Source organism: Miniopterus schreibersii, assembly GCF_964146895.1.
Source record: "Miniopterus schreibersii genome assembly, chromosome: 16".
In the NCBI taxonomy this organism is placed as follows: domain Eukaryota; kingdom Metazoa; phylum Chordata; class Mammalia; order Chiroptera; family Miniopteridae; genus Miniopterus; species Miniopterus schreibersii.
Genome location: NC_138116.1, coordinates 25,560,281 through 25,582,584, shown reverse-complemented (window position 1 = coordinate 25,582,584; position 22,304 = coordinate 25,560,281). Strand labels below are relative to the sequence as shown.

Below are 22,304 nucleotides of genomic sequence, written 5' to 3'. Positions count from 1 at the left end.
TCGACTAGCTGCCTCTGGCATGTGTCCCTACTGCAGCCAGGGATCGAGCCTACAACTCAGGTAAGTGCCCTTAACCTGAATCAAACCAGAGACCCTTCAGTCCGTAGGCCAGACCTCTAACCACTGAGCAAAACTGGCTAGCTCTCAGCTCATGAGCTTTATAAGCACCCAGGGAGCACCAGCTATTGCTTGACATGGATACCAAAGTGGCTTTGACAAGGTCCTTGCGCCCAGGGGATTTTGGCCCAGTACAGCACTATAGCTCATCCTGATACAAAAGTTGAGAAAGCTCTCCCTTAGCTGGGAGTCAGGGGAATGTATCTGCCTCAGCACTACTTTCACTCTCTCAATTCTGTTTCTAACCTTAACTGCCGCCTCTGGAGAGCTGTGAAAGCAAGGCTTTGGCCTGAGCAAGTACTGGGTCGCTCTTACAAGGACTTGGCTCTGAGAGAAGACTTGAAATTTGCCACTGTTCTTCCATAGCCCCACGTTTAGGTGAAGAACAGACTTACTATCCTGAGGACATATATATGTGGGGAAGGGGTTATTAGGGGAAGGGATAGGTGGGGAAAGAATCTCCAGTGCTAAAATACCTCACACCTGCTCACTCAAGCAGAACACATTACCAAAGTCAACAGACTAGGCTTTTACTCTTTTTGGCATATATTTAAACACCAAAGAGACACATTTCCTAATGTGGTCAGTTAAAAGTACTCTTGCCAAACTGGAAAGCCTAAGCCTAAATAAGAACTATCCTCCGGGTTATTTTAGGGAGTAAAAAAGTTTGTAATTTTAACATTGCCATACAAACTAAACACTTTTCTCTTGGGAATACTTTTTCATCCCTCAGCCCCAAACAGATTCACATACATGGCATCTGATTATGTTACTTAAAGGACTGAAAGTGGAACCAACTGTGAGGTTATGTATAAGTCTCCCTATGTTGACAACTTTGAAAAACTTCCCTCTCTGATCTAAACAGAACAAGTCCTCCTCCAATTCCCCTCACCCTCTTCAGAAAAGAGGAACTGGAGATTTAATCCTCAAATATAGTCTCTTACTGTCCTACTGAGTTTGTATGAAAACTGCTAGACTCTCCTCTCCCACTTTGCCTACAGGGAAGAATGAGAGATGTAGGACGGGGTGAGCGAGAAAACTGACTATTCCTTGTGGAAGAATCCTGTAGTCTGAGGCAAGAATGGCTAGCAAGCACATGGGATTTTGTCAGCTTGATAAGGATGCTGGTATTTCTTGGGAGACTGAGCCCTGCTGAACAGGAAAATTACAGCATTAACCCCAGGGTAAGATAAATGGCCTCGCCCAGGTAGGGTGAGTACAGTCAGAGTTAGAGGCAAGAGGGGAGGTAATGTGATTTCTCCCTACAATCACTTCACTTGTTCACCTGACCAAGTCAAATAATTTTAAGTGGATCAGTGCTTGCCATGGGCTTTCCCATGGAGGAGAGAAGGGTTCAAATGGACCTGTGGCATAGAAGGGTCAGAATGTCAGTGTCCTAGTAAAATTAGTGCTGGCATGCAGAGCAACTCCAAAACCACCTTGCAAATCACCAAAATCTACAGAGTAAAGTCAAGTCCCCAAGGTTCTCATCCAATCTGTTGTGACTTTAATTAACTGGTCTGTGTGCCAAGGTACCGCTGCAACAACAGGCTTCACATGGATTCAGAGACAGCAACATTCTGGAATTAACACACTTATGGTGAATCCACTGTATAAGACTTTATAAAAATCCTTTTAAAATACCTAATTAAAATGCCCCCAATCCTCAAAGAAGTACCTTTCTGATAGGGCAAATCAGAAAATGGCTAGATAGCAAGCCTTACAGAATCATCTCCAATTTATTGAGAGTGGTTTGCCTACTGTCACTACTGTATTCCTGGAATTATTAAAAGCATCTATGCTCTAAGTGCATACAGAAAAGTACCCCACGTTATGGATCATTAATACAGAATGGGCTTTGCTTCATCTTGTATATTATCCATAAAAGGCAATTAAAGTACAATTGCAATGCCTTTGAAAGGAAAAGCTATGAAAAGCCTAGCAATATGGCTTAGCTATGCCTCTTTGAAATAACTGATAAATAATTACATATTTTAACAAGTAAAGAAGAAAGTAGCCATTCATTGGAAGAATGCTTCTTATCTGCCAGGCACTGAGCTGGGTACTACTCCATGTTATTTCGTGTGACCCTCACAATTCCAGCAAGGCAGACTAGTTCTTCCCATCTTTAGGTGAGACAAGCAAGGTTTAGAGAAGTTAAGTGGCTTGTGAAAGGTCACAGCTAATGGATAATAAGTCAGAATTTAAACGTAAGTCGCTTAGACCCTAAAGCCTATTAATTCATCAAACCCTAACTTACAATTTGTGAACTTCTCTAGTTATATTTCAATTAAAAGTTTATATGAGAGGTTTTGAAAGCATCTAGGATAATATTTGTAATTTGTAAAGAACAGTAACAAAGAAAACCATTTTGACCCTATGTCCCCCGCTCCTCAGTAGGGGCCCTTTTTTCTACTCTCCTCTACATAAAAATTTCTCCAAATATTTGACTCTACTTCCTCAACCTCTAATTCACTCTTCAGCCTTCTCCAGTCCACCTACTCTTTGCAAGATCACCAAGGAATTCCAAGTGGCCAGGTCCAAGCGACACTTCTCTACCTTCATCTTAACCTCCCTGCAGTGCTGGACACAGTGACCCTCCTTCCCTCCTCCCTGAAACACTCTCCCTAATCATCATTTCTGAGCTTCCAGAACTCTGCACCCTTGGCTTCCCTCCTACCTTAAAGCTTCTTTGCTGGTTCTTCCCCTCCCTCTGTTCTTAAATGTTGGGAGTGCCTAGGCCGTCTGTGGTGCCTTCTCCATGCCACACTCTCCCCTTCCCCAAGGAGATCCCCAATCAGTGGTTTTCAATACCATGCTTAAGCTGAAGATTCATAAATTCCTATCTCATCTCTCCTGCCCCCAACAGTGATCTAAATCACCATCTCTCATCTATTACATTTCCCTCCTTAGGTCCTTTGAACTTGCTGGATTTCTGCCTGGACTCTTCTCTCCATAACATCACATGCTTGGCTCCTTCTTGTCATTCACCCCAGTCTAAACGTCACTTTCTAATCTCATGCATGGAACTTAGTACTAGCTAATATTATTTGCTTATCTGTTAACTGTGTCACCTGACTGAAATAAAAAATCCATGAGGGCAGGGACTTTGTGCTCTGCTGGATTTCCAGTCTAGAACAACCTCCTAACTAGATTCCAAGCTTCAGTTCTTGGCCCTCTCCAACTCTTTCTCCACAAGGCATCATCCACTTCCCTCCTCCCCCCAGAAGACACACAATTAAAGCTCTTTAACGGATTCCCACTGCATTTGAGAGTAACAATTCCAACCCCTTACATGAAGAAGGCCCTGTGTGTGCCATCAGCCCCTACCTCTCCAATTCACGTCTTGCTCCTTTCCTCAGCACGCACTGAGCTTCGAGCCGTGGTGTCCTTTCAGATCTGCAAGCACACAAGCTCCTTCCTGCCCAGGGTCTCTGCACCTGTTCTCCCTGTTCATCGTCCTTCAGGTCTCAACTTGAATACTGCCTAGAGTCCTCCTCCTCAGTCACACTCTCACTGCCCTTTTAGTTTCCTTCATAACTATCGCCATCTATAATTATATTTATTTCATCTTCATTTTTTTACCCGCATCATCTAGCACACTGTCACTTTACAGTAGACACTCAAATACTTTGTGGAATGAACAAACTGAGGTCAAAGGAACATTCAGTATTTTATCAATATAGCCAATGAAGCAAGTACTAGTTATCTCTCCTTAGGACCCAAAGCATTTTTCAGTATTTATAGTGACATAAAGTGACTACGAAAAAAAAAAACAGGTCCCTCATCAAAAACAAAGGGTAGTGCCTGGCTGGTGTGGTTGAGTGTCGACCTATGAACCAGAAGGTCACGGTTCGAATCCCATCAGGGCACATGCCAGGGTTTCAGGCTCGATCCCCAGCAGGGGGTGTGCAGGAGGCAGCCAATCAATGTTGATGTTTCTCTCTCCCTCTCTCTCTAAAATCAATAAAAACATATTTTTTAAAAAAAAAGGGGGGGTGGGGGGTTAGCTGCCTTGGCCAGTGTGGCTAAGTTGGTTGGAGCATTGTCCCATGCACCAAAAAGTCATGGGTTCAATTCCCAGTTAGGGCACATACCCAAGTTGTGGGTTCGATCCCCGGTTGGGGAATGTGCAGGGGGCAGTCAGTCAATGTTTCTCTCAATGTTTCTCTCTCTCTCCCCTCCTCCCCTTCCTCTCTCTAAAATCAATTTTTTTAAAAAGAAATTGAACGTACACTATAAAAAAAAGGGTAGCTAACCTTGGGCAGATTACTTAAGCTTTTAAAGTCTGTTTCCTCACCTATATAAGAGAGATAATACCTCTCCTGTTGGAAGGTAATTGTAGGGATGAGAAGTAACATACATGAAGTGTCTAACCTATAGGAAGTGCTCCATAAATAGCATATTAAAATAAACTACCATTAAATTATAACTTACAACTCTAAAACGACAACAGCCTAGACGTTCAATTGTGAAGATTGGCTAGAAAACCCAATGTCCCTCTCTCTCTGTTTACCCTGAGCTTGATTTTCCTACCACCCAAGGCACTGGGTTGGGTAGGGGCTCTGGCACAGCTGATCACATCACCCACACAATAAAGAATCAATCATTACCCTGAGAACTCACCTGAAATTTAAAATCATCTCTCCACTTGGAAGGCTGCTTACTTTTAAAAATAAGTTAGTCTGAAAAGAAACTTGAACACCCTGGAAACTATTTAATTCAAAACAGAATTTCAGAATGGTAACTGGAATTTTCCAATAAACCTGCCCAGGGTGTCCACCTCAGAAGGGGAAGATTTACAATGCTGGTGACAACCCGATGAGCATCAAATAGAGCACTGTTGTGTTCGTAAGTAAGCAACCCATGGAGTAAACCATACTACAGACTGGTCTCACTTGCTAGATGTGGGACAATGAAGCATGTTCTCTGTGATACTGAGATTATTTCTGAGCTATTTATTTGAGAATAAAGAATTCAGAACACCTAAGTCACAGAGGCAACATGTATACTGTAGAACTTTAGAACCCAAGGCCTAAATGAGATCAACAGCCCTGTTGAAGTGGTATATGGGCTGGCTGGACATAAACAAGGGTATTTCTCAAGGCTGGAACACAGCAAAGGAAACAGTCCCTAAGGCTCTAAAACCTAACACATTTTCCACCCTCCAAAGTAGTCCTTGGATGTGGGTAATAGATAATGCATATTTCCTAGATAAGAATTTTGTTTTAGGGCTAAATTTTTAGAAAACAGAACAGTAAAAAAAAAAAAGTTCCCAAATAAATGCTTTACTTTGGTTTTAGACTCAGTCAGATCTGACCTTAAATCCTGGCTCTAACACAGAGTAACTGAATGAGCTTCAGAAAGTTGCCTCCCTGAGCTTCAGTATAACAGGAATGGATGCACCTAACACATCACAGGCTGGAGAGAGAATAGGTGCTCAGTATGAAGAGAGAGCATACCTTTTCTGGTTCAAGGTATGAGGCAAGTACTAGGCAAGTTACCAGACTTTCAATCTTACAAAAAGAGCAGAAGGCAGTACTGCACATTCAGTAAATGGCAGGCATTATCATAAGGCATGGGACTAATGTTAAATATTTGCCTCTCTCCAAATCAGTTTCCAGAGCCTCCATTCACACTGACATGGTAAAGATTTCAAAGATACTAGGGCTCAGGCTAAGCCTCCTCTCTCCACTTCCCAAGTAATACTTTAATTAAAATGACCAAAGCTTTGGAAGCTTTAGGTGAGAGACAGAATCTGCTGTGCTGTTATTTCAGGCAGAAGACAAGAGGAAAATTGGTGGAGTTATTCCAACTCAGGGGTCCTGAAGTCCCTTCTCAGATGATCCTAGAAAATTTCATTTTTTAAGAATAAAGTAAAAACACTACAAAACACCTACCATGTGCCAAGGGAGTTGTTATGTTTGCATCTATTGTTTCATTTAATACAATAATCCTGCAAAAATCAGAATTAAAATGCTCATTTTGTAAATGAAGAAGGTTGTGTAACTGGACCAGGGGCACACAGCTAGACAGTGACAGAATGTAAGTCCAAGTTCTTTAATTAATTTGTAGTCCTACAGAAAGAAAGGGTCTTCTTTCATCATCCATACTCCCTACCCTTAGCATTAGAAATTCTCTGAGCAAGGTTAATGGACTATGGGAGAAGACAAGAGAAGTGAGCTAAAGTGGCTAGCAGGGAGGAAATATTTAATACTAGTTTCTATTACCTTCTTAGGGACACCAAAAATGGGTACCTACCCACCAAGCCAACCTTTCAAAACTGCAGAACCTTGTAACAGGTGGAATAGACAGAAAAAACATCCCTGAAAACCCCCAGCATTTCAATTAATACATCCAGTAAGTCATTTCCTACTTACTACAACTTCAGGGTACAGGTGCTATAGACAGATCCCAATTTTCTAAAGATAAGGCCATCAATCGACGTTTAGGATGTGTTTCAGTTTCTATTCTAGCCCAGCTTTGTTCCAGCTGAGTAGGGGTTTTTGATCTAATTGTGTCAACTACAACTAATGCTCTATTACTCTCCTTTTAATATTTTCACTGGTAACCATTAAATAAAAATAAAAGTAAATCCTTAGAGCTCAGGACCTCCCTCTCCCTACTCTTAGCTCCAGCTATCCTACCATTTCATTCTTTCAGTCCCTCAAATGCCAAGCTTATTTTGGCTCCAGGAAGCTCCCTCAAGCTATTTTATCAGCCTTCACCACTGTTCCCACCTTAGCTCCCACATGTGGCGCTTATTTCCTCGGGGAAACCTCTGACCCTGTCCGTGCTCTCATGGCATCTTGTACACCTCCCGATAACTTTAATTCATTCATCTAATTATTTAGCAATACTGTCTGCCAAACCCTCTCCTAGCTGCTGGGCATTCCAAGAACAAAAACAGGCAAGGTCTCTGCATTGCATGATGACATTCTGAGAGGATGAGCATTTAAGTGGCACTGGATTTAACAACTGCCTAACAATCTGTATGATTCTTTTTAAAGTATTCATCTCCCATGGTTAGGAGTGGAAAGTGAAACAGGAAACAAGAGTGAGTCTACTTTACAGCTTAGCCCCAGCCTTAGTGCCAGATAAATGGGATCACCAGGTGTTTGTTGAGGTATTACTTATGGTAATAGCATTAGAGGGTTTTTTTGGTGGGGGCAGTCATGTTTGAAAACTCCACAATCATGATTCCAGGGTGAATTATGGGGTTTAAACACATATAATCACATAAATACCTGTAAGAAAAAGCGCAATAGTAATGCCTACTTCATACATGCTGAAGGTAATTTTTAAATTACTTGAGAAATAAGAATGGTAACTAATAGTCTGTTACTTTTAGACTATTTCTAAAAGTAACAAAAAACATTAAAATTCACGGTTAATATAGCATTAGAAACCAGAAAGGGAGAGCCTTGAAGATGAACAAGATCATCACTTCCAACCCTTCCCTACATCAAAAGGCAGGGAAGGCTTCAGTGCCATCCAGGGGCTGGGGCTTGGGCTTGGAATGGTGCTGTGATGAGAATTGCAAAGGATACAAATAAAAATGCACAAAAATAATAGAGAAAATAGAGAAGTAAAATAATAGAGAAAATAAATGCTATAAATCAAAGAGACAGTCCTCTACCAGATACATCCAGGTCTAAGCAGAGTTTTGCTTGTTGCTATTGCCTCGCACAGAACAAGCAAGGTGGAAAGACAAACATGACAAAAGGATGTATGAAATAGAACAGCGGAGGGTCATGGAGCATAAAGTGTTAAAATGACAATATGAATTAGGGGACGGAAAGAGAGAGATTTCATTTGCCACCAGTAATAAATGAATTATTTTCCTGAAGTGTAACTGTTGTAAACAACTGAAAAACATACATAATAATCACAAGTTATAAATGTTCTTGGAAAATCCCTGGTTTCAACTAGTCTATGATAAATATCTGCAGAGGGACCTCAGCATCTGCTATGAAGTTCAGGGAGAAGTAATTCTAACCAATGGAGTTGTGCCAAAATATCACCCTCGGGGTCTGACCAATTAAATGGCTGCTTCTTAGTGTGAAGTTTAGGAGAGATGACAGATTGAACACTGCAGCACAGAAACCTACACATTTAATTTCAGCCCAGGCATTTTGCCCCAAAGGGTGAGTCAATCAGGAAAGAAAGCAGTTCTGAGTAAAATCTCCTAACAATGCAGAAAACAGAATAAACAGACCTGCAGTTTAATTACCACAAGATCCTTCTTCCATCAAAACTGACGACAAAGCTCATCAAGAATAAAGAGACTGATCCCCCTCGTACTCTCCTTGTGCAAGAAAAAGGACTTACCAGATAAGCTTTTATGGACCTTCTGAGGGAAGAAGCACTGTGACTTGGTAACCAGGATAAAAAATGTTCACAGCCCAGGGACTAGGGGAGAGGATTTCTGGCACTCCTATGCCCCAGGAAAAGGCAGCACTTCAAGATATGCATTCTCTCTAGGATCAAAACTAGGCATTTTACCTTTCCAAAATGGACTGCACAAGTTACTGCAGCCAAATGAGCTGTGGTGTAGAGAATGAACAAAGTCTCTAGATCTGGTAGCATTTAAAGCCTAGCACATAATAGATGCTCAATATAAGTTGGCTATAACTTTAAGAAAATATTTTTTAAGGTTCTTTAAAGTGACAAAATGTATCTGCTCTATCCTCTATCTACCTTTTTGTTAAATATGATGATACCTTTAATCAGACTCAATAAAATTTTCCAATGACATTCCAAGAACTGAATGAATCCAGCCCATCCCATAGCTGTTAATTTTCTAATCCCCGAAGAACTCCTCTCGGAGGTGGTCACAAGTGGTTTATCCTTGATGCAGCTTTAGGCTGTTAAATTTCTTCCCAATTCTACCCCAGTGTCAGTTTTCCCAGTCTAGCCAATTTAAACTTTCTCCCTTAGCTCTTCAACTCCTCTTGTCCACCAAATTCTGAGAATTAAACAGACACCTCTGCCCCCCACCTGGTGCTCCATAACTGCTTGCACTGCACTGAAGTCCGATGGGATTTTGCGATAAACCCTGGGTGAATTCAGATTACCCACCCCCTTCCTTCACAGACCTTTGGCTTAGTTTAATATTTTATCTCAATCTGAAAATTATGCTGACTTTCTGAAATGTTTTCTGCTCCTGCCAGGATGTGTGATGCCCAGTACCTATCCCAAGAAGCAGAAATGGAGATTTCTAGTTTGCCTCGTATCACAAAGAAAACCTCTGTACTATCACCATATTCTCTCCTTGTGAACACATGTGCTTAACCTGGTCTCCTAGATATTCCACAACACAGTGCAAAGTGGCTCATCTTTTCCACTCCTTTTTTCCTGAGGAAAAAAACAGCTGTAAAAAAAAAAAGGCACCTGTGCTAATATTGGGAAGTAATGCTATTCTCATCGGCGTTGAAATGTGCTATTATTACTTTACCAATTTACTCCTGGAATTATAAAGTAAACGGATAGCCTTCTCTGCAATGTGGCAAGGATACAAAATGTACAAAAAATAGGACCCAGACCTTTACCTGCCCCACATTCATTAGCTTATGGTTTGAGACCATCAGAATGGACCTGTTCTGAAATAACTCAAGCAGTTATAATAACCCACAAAGATCCCAAGATTACTCCCCACAGGTGGTTATTCTAGAGCCAATCCAACCCCCTGATGGACATAACAAAGCAAATTCACAGTGGGAAACAATGAGGAATGGGGGGGGGGGGGTTCAAAAAACAGGGGATCCTAACACTGTTTACCAGCTGAATGACCCCCAAGCAAATTACTTATTTAATCTCTTCTCCAGAAACTTGCCTAGGGGTATAACAGTTCAGCAGTTAGCATTAGATCCAGGCTTCAACCCTCAAGAAAATTTTCAAAGACTAAAATTGGGGTAATTTGTAAACTACCTAGTTTAGGAACACAGGAAACACTCAAAAAATGTGCTAGAAATGCTGGAATCCAACAAAAGGAAACTATAATTTAAAAGGCTGGTGAATTCTACGCTAAGCTCTTCTATTGTTATTTTTAAAAAATAGCTAAGCACAGCTTGAATCCCACAGCTACAAAGAATAACCAGATCAGCAGTCAAGTCAGTGGTTTCATTTTATAAAACATATGGATGTAATAATGACGTAAGCTAGGAAAACCCACCATGCATCAGGAAGAAAGACCTGACCCCTAGAAGAAAGATGTGCACATGTATTTAGGCAAGGGCAGTAAAGGCCTAGATGCCTTAGCTCCTTTTCAAACCAGAAACAGACTTATTTAGCCATGCTCAAATATTCGAAGTCTTTTTAACCACATCAAGTTTCAAAACACAGGTACACAAGTTACAGTAAAGACAAGCACATCCTGTTTGCACTGGACTTCCTGTTCTAGGCTGTCTCTATACACTGCTGCTCCCTAGCCACAAACAGGTAGGTAAACTTTCATATCTACCAACAACTGGTTCATTGGACAGTATTTCAATGACAATAAAACACATTATTCTATGTGTCAGATAAAAGAGTCACCTAAAAAGCACAATCATGGGCCTCTTAGACAGTTTCTAGATTTCCCATGCTTCTACTAGCATCTGACCTAGAGTAAACAATAAAAACAAAAAAACTGCTGAGATAAGAAAATTAAGCCTGAAACAAAACTTAGAATTATGAGGGCTGGGAAAAAAAGAAAAAATGGATATGTTTTTACTATTAAATGTTGGACTCTTTTCAAATGTAGAAGGAACAGATTTCTGTCAGCCAGTCCCCACTGAGTAGATTCCCAGATGGGAACCACCCAGAGTGATCCAACCTGCTACCAACCCCAGTCTACTTTTCAGTACTGCAAAAGCCGTCAGTTTTAGAGATTGATGCCTCCACTACAAGTGAAACTTCCATTGCTTTCAAAGAGCTAGTGGTTCCCCCAAGTCATATTCAGCATTTGGAATAAACACTAGGAAACGAATATCCCAGTTTTTATGGACTTGTCATTTAGCCTCTTTGGGTCTGTTTTCTCATCTGGAAAATAGGAGGGTTGGACTACACTAATCTCTAATGTTTCTTCCAGCTGTAGAAAAAATTCAGGGATTCAACATTAACAGTTAGCAGAAGCTTCTGTGGCTTCCTGCATTATTCCTATGGCCAAATAGGATGCCTCTAACATCCCACAACCCACAGTGTGAATGTACATGCATTGATCCACCTCCCAAGTAACCAAGAATTTTTTTCCCTTTCCCTTTCCCTTGAAATGTGGATCAGAAAGTTTCCCACTTGAAAGCAACAGACTAGCAAACTTTAAGGATTTTTCTTTAAACAGATCCTTTTAAGATCTTAATGCAATCACACTGGTCATATGATTCCTGAAGAGAATAGAACCACAAAAAGATGGAGAAAATCTGACCAGCAGCATGTGGCACTCCCACACAGTGACTGCTAATGGGAAAAGAATGAGGCAAAATCTGGGTAAGAAAAGGGAGTGGTGAAAACAAGTTCTGAGTCAGTGTAAGAGAAAGGACGGCAAGTTTAAATGAAAAGGAAATGAAAAAGGAAGAAAAAAGCAAAGGGAGAAGAAATCTAAACCAATGAGCAGAAACTTAAATCTCAAATTCTGCTTATTCATTCATTCATTCATTCATCTATCCATCCATTCATCCGACAGATATCAAATGCCCATTATGTGTGGGGAACTGAACCAGACACAAGGGGAGATACAAGGTCAACCAGATAGATCTACACAATGAGGTTATGGTCTAGTAAGAGAGATAGTGGCACGTACACCAACAACTGAAATATATGGCAGAAGGCGTATTGTGCCATAAAGGAGACATAAAAGAATCCTTTACTATGAGACCCAGAGAAGGAAGTGATTACTCCCAGTGAGGGATCAGAGATGGAGGCTTCATAGACAGAATGAGATTCGAAGCCCAAAAACACAACAGAACCAAGGACACCCAAGTAGGAAAATCAAGGACATACAGGTACAGTGAATAACTGGATTTGATTTGAGACATAAGTGGGCACAAAGAGAGGGATGGTAATAATAATAATAGTGATCCAGACAGCCATGGCTAAATTGAATAGCCGGATGGAGCCAGACTGAGAATTTCAAAATCAGACTCAGAATTTGAATTTAAATCCAGAGGAAAAGGAGGCAGGGAACAGGGGGAGGTTGACAAGTTAGGAGCTGGAGGAATCTCGTAACTTAACCCATAAAATTAAGAAAATAAAATCAACACAAAACCAATGTGTATGTGCAGATATGTAAAGTCCCTCTAAGTGGATACAGTGTCTTCCAAACCAAATATAAGAGAGGAGAACAAAACGGCTTGGCTGATGGTATTAGTATATTTAAACAAAAAACATTACCGCATCAAAGTGTGGTTAACAAAGAAACTTAGAAAAATCTAATAACAAACAAACAAACAAACAAACTGAGGCTATTTTGACTCCAGAATCACCCAAGGCAGAGAAATACTGGGGATCGGTGACACATCACCTTCTCTGTGGCAGGATTAGGTTCTGTCATGAAGCTTAAATGGGAACAGCACACAGTAGCAGTCAGGGATATGGACTCAGAGTCAAAGACTTAGTACCCATCTTAGTTCAGCCTCTTACCAGTTTGGAGACAGCCTTGGTTTCCTCATTTATAAATTGAGGATAATTGTGTCTACTTTGCAGGAGGTACACTGGGAGAATTAAATGTCCTGCTGTATGCAAAGCACTTAGTACAATACCTGGCATATAGTAAGCAATCAATAATCTTAGCTTTTTTGTAACTGTATCCTTCCCCACAAACTATTCTATCATATTATTCCATGCTCACCAAGCAAGCTTGATATCATTACATTTCATTCTCAGATCTCTGATATTGAAAAGCAATATCCTAGCAAAATCCAGAATCCTGTTAACAGGAAAGGAATCCTTCGCTCTAAAATAAAAAATTGGCATTCTTTTCTGAGCACAGTCACTCAAGTCTAAATAGAATCCTGTCTCCCAAACACTGATCATTTTCAGGTGCAAAACAGAATACATGTTGTGACCTAAGAACCAGACCTAAAGCACAGTAACCAAAACCCTCAGAGGTTTTCCTGAGAAGCTAGGTGGCACCCACCAGGCCAGCCCTACATAATGCCACCCTCAATCCACAACAAGCCAATATGTATACTACAGAGAAGCTAGGTGGCACCCACCAGGCCAGCCCTACATAATGCCACCCTCAATCCACAACAAGCCAATATGTATACTACAGAGAAGCTAGGTGGCACCCACCAGGCCAGCCCTACATAATGCCTCCCTCAATCCACAACAAGCCAATATGTATACTACTTCTCTACTTTCCACCTCTCTTACACCCTTAGATCATGGGCTATGGTGAAGCACTGCATCTCCCTCTCTAACCTTTCTAGAGGTCAAAGATCCCATCCTATCAATCTTTGCATTCTTTCCTCCATATCCCAATATACCTTGCACCAAACAGAACCACAATAAATTTATTTTCAGAATTTATTTAAGAATTTAAAAGAAATTTTCCTAACAACACAATCCATGGCCATCTGCCATTCCTGCATTGTGAGGCCCTTCTCTGATTTATTAAACTCTTATTCTATGTTTTTCTTCCCCTCTCTTCCCCTTCCCTCCCCAGCCTCAGAAAAGTTACAAGACTTTATTTACTGGGTTCCCAACAAATTCATACACTGGGGACCAAGCTATCACTGGGCTTAGAAATCCTTTATTCACCTCCAGTTGATGTCTCCACATCAACTTTCCGAAGAGCACTGTTGTTGTACAGGGTTTAAGACAGGGGGCCTGGAGTCAGAACTCAGTCCTCCTGTGTGACTTTAGTCATAGCCCTTAAATTACCTAAACTTCATTTTCCACACCTGTTAAAACTGAGCATCTAGCCCAGCCGGGCGTGGCTCAGCGGCTGAGCATCGACCTAGGATCCAGGCGATCAGGGTTCGATTCCCAGTCAGGGAACACGCCCGGGTTGCGGACTGCAGCCGATCAATGACTCTCTCATCATTGATGTTTCTATCTCTCTCTTTCCCTCTCCCTTCCTCTCTCTGAAATCAATAAAGATATATTTTTTAAAAATTAAAAATAAAATAAATAAAACTGAGCATCTAAGTGAGGTAATTAATGCCTTAACACCACAAAGTGCGCCACAAATAGGAACTATTACTGTTTTCTACTTTGTCTAAAGTAATCTTCCAACCCCATCCCCTCTTCCACTTCTTTGTCGGATAACTAGAAACCCCCTCAGCTACTTTACCAAAACAACCAAGTTCCATCCATTTATTCTGAGGCAACAGTGGGTACAGTAGAAAGAACACTGGAATCAGTTTAGTGGTTGCCATATACTAGATACGTGGCCTTGCACTAATTGTTCCATCTGTGCCTCAGGTTCCTCAATTGCAAAATGCATATTTTAATATTCCTTATAGAATCACTGAGAATTAGATGGAAAAACATGAAAAATCATTAAGCAGATAAAGAGGGAAAAGAATAAGTGAGGTGATAAGGCTTTCAAAGATGACTAGGTTTCAAATTCAAGCTACCACTTAACTAGCTGTGTGACCTGGGGCAAGTTAAATTCCAGTCCTCAGTTTCTTGTCTGTAAAATGGCGAAAATAACTTCACAGGGTTCTTAAGAGGTTTAAAACAATGTGCAAACTACTTTGCATGTAGATTTCCCATCCTTCTCTCTTCTTTTTTTTTTTTAATATGTTTTTATTGATTTCAGAGAGAGGAAAGGAGAGGGAGAAAGAGAGAGAACCATCAATGATCAGTCATTGATCAGCTGCCTCTTGCATGTCCCCTACTGGGGATCAAGCCCACAACCCGGGCACAAGTGCCCTGACCAGGAATCAAACCGTGATCTCCTGGTTCACAGGTCGATGCTCAACCACTGAGCCACATCAGCCGGGCTCTCTGCCTCTTTTTTCTCTCCATCTCAAAAACTCTCCTTTATTCACTAGACCAGTAGAATCCATTGTTTTTAACCATCATTTAGTTTTTTAAAAATTAGCACATCTCCAACATATCGATATATTACAGCAAAGTAGACAAGTACCACTATACAAATATACTGTGTTCTATCTAAAATATAACATTAGCCCGGCCAGGCATGGCTTAGCTGTTGAGCATCAACCTAGGATCCAGGAGATCAAGGTTCGATTCACAATCAGGGCACATGCCCAGGTTGCAGGCTCAGTCCCCAGTCAGGGGCATGCAGGAAGCAGCCGATCAATGATGACTCTCTCATCATTGATGTTTCTCTCTCTCTTTCCCTCTCCCTTCCTCTCTGAAATCAATAAAGATATATTTTTAAAAAATAAAACACTAAAATTTCAAAGGGTAAGATAAAAATACAGAAAAACTTACTTCTAATATTTCCTTCCCATACCCCAAAGGAAGGTCTTACCTACTCCTAGAATTTGGAAATTCATTTTGGAGGTCACTACATTTTTCGGCAAACTATTCAAAGACAAAGATAAATAGAATAGACTTAGTATAGCTCCTAGCACAGAGTAGATGCTCAGTAAATATTGGTCCATAAGTTCTGAAACACCTGCCTTCACACATACTTCTCTGTGCAAGTTTGCACAAAGTGAAGTCTCTGCTCCACCACCTCCCGTTTTCTCTAATCCTCCACTTTCACATCACACACTTGTTCATTAACTCCACACCGTACTGAAAGCCCTTTCTTCAAAGTCACCTATGATATTTTCTAATGGCTAAATGCCTGGCTTTTTCATAAGTCCTCAACCTTTATGACCTCCCCCATGCACCAATGATCTATCTATGTTCTTCCTTCAGTATTTCTCACAGGCTCCTTTTTCCCCTTCATTTACCACTGAAAACGCCTGACTCTCCTTTGACTTCAAAGACCAATATTCCTCCCTGTCCTTCCCTGGTTCCTTCTTTTGACCCCTAAATATCCCCTAGGGCCACGTATTAACCCTTCTTCCTTTCCTTCTCTAGTGAATTCTATTGGTTTTGCATTTTAAAAATATCCCATTCTCACTATGTCCACTACCATACCTTGCCTTATATGCCACTTTCTTTCCCAAGAACTACAGCAAACACCTACCCAGTGGTCCACTCTTTGCCACTCTATTCTCTACACAGTAATCAGGATAAACTTACATTTTTAAAAATATACCCTGCTTTTTACTCTCCTGCTTTATACGCCTTCATATGTTTTCCCACCATGCTTTTTTGCAAAGTCTAGACTCCCTATGTGGCCCACAAAGGCCCCATGTGCCCTACCTACCTTTCTCACTTGACTTCATGCTGTTCTCCCTCTACCTTCACCTCACTCTAAGCCCTTGGTGATCTCTTTTCAGTTCCTCAAAAATAATAAATTATTTACTGCCCCAGGCTTACACACTTGTGGTTCCTTTCCTTCCTGGAACACTGTCCACAGCTCTTTTCACAAAGTTAGTTCCTTATCAGTCAGACTTCAGCTCACCTTCCTTACAACACAATTGTCTGACACACAATGGAAGCTCAAATAAGTATTCGCTGAATGAATAGATTCCATAGTCTTCATTCAGATAACTCCAAATCTAAATATTTGTAATCAATCTCAGTACCTCATTTCTAAATGCCTGCTAGATATCCTGATCCCAAATTTAGCATACCAAGTACACTCAAAATCAAACATTCATATCTTCCCAAACCAGTTCCTCCAATATCCTGAAATTATATGAGCAATATAATCCACACATTCTGCTTCAGAACTATGATTTTCCCATTCATTTGCTCTACCTGTCCAAAATTCTAATCACCCTTTAAAACTGAATTAAACTATCCCTTCACTCATTCATGCTTTCAATCAACCACTTATTCATTCAATAAATACTTACTGAGTTCCTTTTATGAGGCAGGCACTATGTTAGATACTGGAAAGCTAAGTAGACATATTCTGTCTATTACACATCAGTCAAAGAATTGCAAATATTTACTTATAACCTAAAAAATGCTATGAAGGAAAAAGTGCTAGAAACTATGAGAAAAAATAAGTGAAGCATCAAGAAATACTCCTTTGATGAAGTGCTAACTGAATGAGATATGACTTACACTAGGCCGACTAGAGGTAGAGCATGCCAGCCAGAGGGTTCAGCCAAGCCCTGGAAGCAGACAAGTAAGCCTATCTTAAAGCACCTACCATTCTACCTTAAATATTATACCTATCTGTCTTGTTCTCTCCCCCAAACCCCATTGTCATTTTACTGATAGTTCCCTGAGAGAAAGGACAGAGTGTCTCTTATGTGCCAACACCTTTAGGAGACACCGATTCACATGTATGGTACCTAAGGAATCCATGCTTATAAAAAGCTTCCAGATGACTCTGATATGCAGCCAAGTTCATAAATCATATGCCCAAACTACCTATTTAATAAACATGTATTGATTATTCTCTCATTAAAAAATCTCTAAGGTTGGTGTGGTAAATTGTTTCTAAAATTGGTGACAATGATCCCAACCATACTGCATGCCCTTTTGCAGTGTGACTTTGACAATCTACCCTTGTCCGTATCCCCTCCCCTTGGATGTGGGCTACACTTGTGACTTACTTCAACCAAAAGCATGGGGCAAGAGTGATGATGTATGACTCTCAGGTCTAAGCCTTAAGAGGCCCTGCAGCTTCCATTATGGTCCCTTGGAAGCCAACCATTGAGTAAAAGGAGCCCGATCTAGATTAATGAGTGATGAGAGGCCAAGAGAGAAATGGACCTCATGGAGGAGAACCAAGATGTCCCTGCCAACAGCCAGCACTGAGTCCCCAGATATTTGAGTGAAGCCATGATAAATCCTCCAGTCTAATCAACATCATATAGAGCAAAGCAATATGTGCCTCTTTCCTGAACTACTAACCCACAGAATTATGAGCAATAAAACGGTTGTCATTTGAAGCCACTAAAAGTCTTAAGATGATTTGTTACTCAGTAATAGATAACTGAAACAGTCAGAAACTCAACACTCTGATTTAGCAGTCATTCAAATTTTTCTCAACTTTGAAGATCAAGAAACCTTTCCTCATATTCATTAAAATTACTCCTCTTTCAATTTAAGCCCATTTCCTTTTAAGTCTTTGAAGTACATGAAGAACAATTAATCAAAATCCCCCTGGCAGAAACTGTTCTTGTACTTGAAGATGACAATCAAGCTTTTCCTTCTCTAGGAAAAAAATCTTTCCTGCCCGGCCTGGCGTGGCTCAACGGTTGAGCATCGATCTAGGATCCAGGCAATCAGGGTTCGATTCCCGGTCAGGGCACATGCCCGGGTTGCGGGCTGCAGCTGATCAATGACTCTCTCATCACTGATGTTTCTATCCCTCTCCCTTCCTCTCTCTGAAATCAATAAAGATATATTTAAAAATATATATATATATATTTCCTTTTTTCAAAAACTTATAATGATAATTTTTTTTAACTTATTAATCATCTTTATCCTCTCTTAAGTATGTGGGGTCCAGAACTGGATGCCAAATATCAGTATTTAACAGAGATTATTTCCTAGCCCTTATGGTTCAGCCTTCTATAATCAAATTCCACATAGTCCCAAATACAGCATATTAGCACCCCAAAAGTTGTGAATTACCCTACAAACTTAATCACTTACTAGAATTACTATGAAACCTTTTCTGCTTTTTTTAAATATATTTTTATTGACTTCAGAGAGAGGAAGGGGTAGAGAGAGAGAAAGAGAGAGAAACATCAATGATGAGAGTCACTAATCAGCTGCCTCCTGCACACCCCCTGCCAGGGATCGAGCCCACAACCCAGGCATGTGCCCTGACCAGGAATTGAATCTTGATCTCCTGGATCATGGGTTGATGCTCAACCGCTGAACCATACCAGCTGGGCAAACCTTTTCTGCTCTTAACACTCAGCTTACTCCAGCCCTAGCCAGTAGCTCAGTTGGTCAGAACGTTGTCCCATACATAGGTCAAGGTTGTAGGTTTGATCCCTGGTCAGGGCACATACAAGAGGCAACCAATGAACGCATAAATAAGTGGAACAAAATTGATGTTTTTCTCTCTCTCCCTCCCTCCTTCCCTCTATCTCTCTAAAGAATCAATAAATTTTTTTTTTTTTTAAATACTGAGCTTACTCCATTTTGTGATAACTCCCTTCACTCATCAACTTGGTTTGACACTCCACTTTTGCAGTAGGTTTTAACAAATTCTAGACATTTGAAGCACAAAAGAAAAGCTTATGAAGCTAGAATAGGCACACTATTTTTGTTTGTTTTTTTAATCCTCATCTGAGGATATTTTTCCATTGCTTTTCAGAGAGAGTAGAAGGGGGAGAGAAAGAGAAACATAGATGTGAGACACATCAGTTGGTTGTCTCTCGCATGCTCCCTGCTGGGGGTGGGGCCACAAGCCTGCAACTGAGGTGCCTGCCCTTGGCCAGAATCAAACCCGGGACCCTTCAGTCTGCAGGCCAGCGCTCTAACCACTGAGCCAAACCAGTATGGGCTGGAGTAGGCACACTATTAATTTCAATCAAGGTCGCTTAACATTGTCAAGGCCGCTTAACATTGTCAAGGCCTTTCCATAGTTCAGGCAGGCCCTGGGTACCTCCTCCTTCTATCTGTAAAAGGCAAGATCTTTATCATGTGTATACTGAGCATTGGTACCTTCAATGTAGAACCCAATAAGGTGCACTTAACTACAAAAGAGACAACCAGTTGCTTAAGGCAATGTAAAAACACATTTTCTCATTACATTTACTCTGAGTCTTACTGTGATAAGCAGTTAGACAGACTTGAGAAGGGCAAGGATTATGGGCTAGGTACAGAGGTCTTCAGGATAGAAAGCCCCAGGTGCCTAGCAACAGACAATTGTAGGGTGGGACCTTGCCCCTAGGGTGGCCTTCTCTCCCATAGTGTATCACTGGTCAGGCTGTTTGGACCCTCAGACCTTCTCTCTCTAGAGATAACATCTAGGCATCAGTTGTATTTCAGCTCCAGGCCCAGAAAAGCAACAAAACCAGCCTCAGCTGACCTCAGGACCAGCTGCATTGGATAATGACCCCTGCCCCTGCACCAACCAATCTATCCATGGGGACCACAACCCAGATCCTGTCTGACCCCACTGGACTAACACCCAGTGCCATTCTGCCACCTACAACATTACCTGAATGTATGCTTTGATGTCAGAAGTGGCTTTATAGTCACCAGTAAAATAGAAATAATAAAGCCTACCCAACACAGGGTATTGTAGGTATCAAATAAAATGACACAAGGGAATACTTCTGTAAAGTACTATAAAAATGTTAGGTGACATTATGGAACTCAGTTTCAGCAAGCCCTATAGATCTTCAAACTGACTTTGGTTACCCAATGGTTTCAGGTGACATATACAGAATAGGCACCATGGGCTCAAGTTCATCAAAAAGGAATCAAAAATATGCCATCTTGTAAGAGAGCTTATAAATCTTCTAATACTAACAAGAGTTAATAAAGATATTTGGACTAGTGGTTTGACCTGGAGACCCACTTCAGCCACTGTCTGATGGAACTGGGTCAGGGACCAGGAACTCAACAGGCTAGTGGAAGAGACACACCATGCTGTAGAAGTATAAATAAGAAAGAATAACTCTACATGAGAAAGTCAGAAAAGGTGTAACATGAATTAAGTCTCCTAGGGGATGAGTACTTTGCCAGTTAGAGAAGGGGAGGGCACTGGGAAAAGGCACGGAGTCCTAAAAGGACATTGTATAACCAGGAACTAGAAAAATAAAAAGTTCAGGGAGGTTAAAGAGGAGAGAAATGGCTGGGGAAAGGAGGAGATAAGACAGGTAATATCAACACTGTGATAGGATAGGGTCAAATTGTGAAGGACTTTACCTATCAAAGCTAAGCAGGAAATAAGGAACCAAGGCAACTCTGAAAACCTGAGACTGAAAAGATTAGATTTGGCCTTTAGGAAGATAACTTTGGCAACATTATGAAGATGGAACAGAGAAAGACCTATGGAGTGGCAAAAGTCCAGTCAAGATTTGATAAGGTCAGAACCAGAATTCCTAGAAGCAAAGTGGGTAAAATCTTTAGTGTGTAAGATCTGGGAGAATGGCGATATCTGTAACCTTTGAAGAGTGCAGGCCCTGCCTAAAGTATTCACATGACTAGGGTAACAAAACTTTAAGCCACTGGGCTCATTAAACAAACATCTAGTTTTTGACCTCTGGTGAATTTAGGCAATACAGTGGGAATACAAAAAAGACATACATCAAAAAGTACTCCAATACAGTAGTAATGAAAAGGGTTTAGTAACCATAGATTGAGCACATTTAGAGGATGTGAGGCATAAAAAGAATAAACATGAAGATTCGGTGGACATAATTAACAGAGTTCAAACATGCAGCAATATAAGCAGATAACAGACAGTGGGTAGGGGAGATAATGAGCTGTTACGTACATGTTGAACTGAAGGTGCCTTTTAAACAACTTGGTAGGTTTGTCAAGTTAGACAAAGTTTGTCAAGATGTGTGAAGCTGGAAATAAGGATCTGAAGTTTCGGAGAAACAGCTGAGCTGGTAAAAAAAATACTAAGGATAGCTGAATTCATGGGAATATTAGAGATCTTTAGTGGAAGGGGGTGGGGGAAGAATGAAAACATACCCATGGCAAAGCCTTGAATCACCTCAACATTTATGGAATAATCAAGAGAATGAGAAGAAGTAATAAATAGGAGGGTGCTCTGGAAAGTCAGAAGAGACAAGGTGGCCTCTAAGCCAAATGAAGAGAGTTGCTGGGGGGAAAAAAGAATGTTTCAATAAATAGTGCGAAGTGCTAGGTAGAGATTAAGTAAAATGAAGGCTGAAACCAGGACACTGGGGGTTGGTAAGTAGGAGTTTACTGGTGATCTTCAGGAAACATGATGAGGATAACGGGGATGGAAGCCAAAATGAAGGGTTGCTAAGAGGATCAGAGTTGTGGAAGTAGAGTACAAGCTCTTCCTCATTCTATCCTTACTGAGAACCTATATTTGCCAAGCACTATGAATATAATTCTAACAAAAGACACTGATTCTCTATCTTATGACTAGAGTGAACACAGGGCCCTCCTGAGTACCCATCCAGTCCTGGTGAATAAGAAGGGACTTCATGGAGGAAGGGACTTCTAGGCTGAAGCCAGTTTGCTAGGGTTAAGTTGGTGCAGGGTGT

General features: G+C 40.9%; 1 protein-coding gene across 10 annotated transcripts in view; it reads right to left on the bottom strand.

Moving 5' to 3' along the window:
- RFFL (ring finger and FYVE like domain containing E3 ubiquitin protein ligase) overlaps positions 1-22,304 on the bottom strand; it is a gene marked incomplete at its 5' end in the record, with an annotated part of 64,206 nt that overhangs the window by 22,665 nt on the left and 19,237 nt on the right. The gene's annotated exons all lie outside the window — the stretch shown is intronic.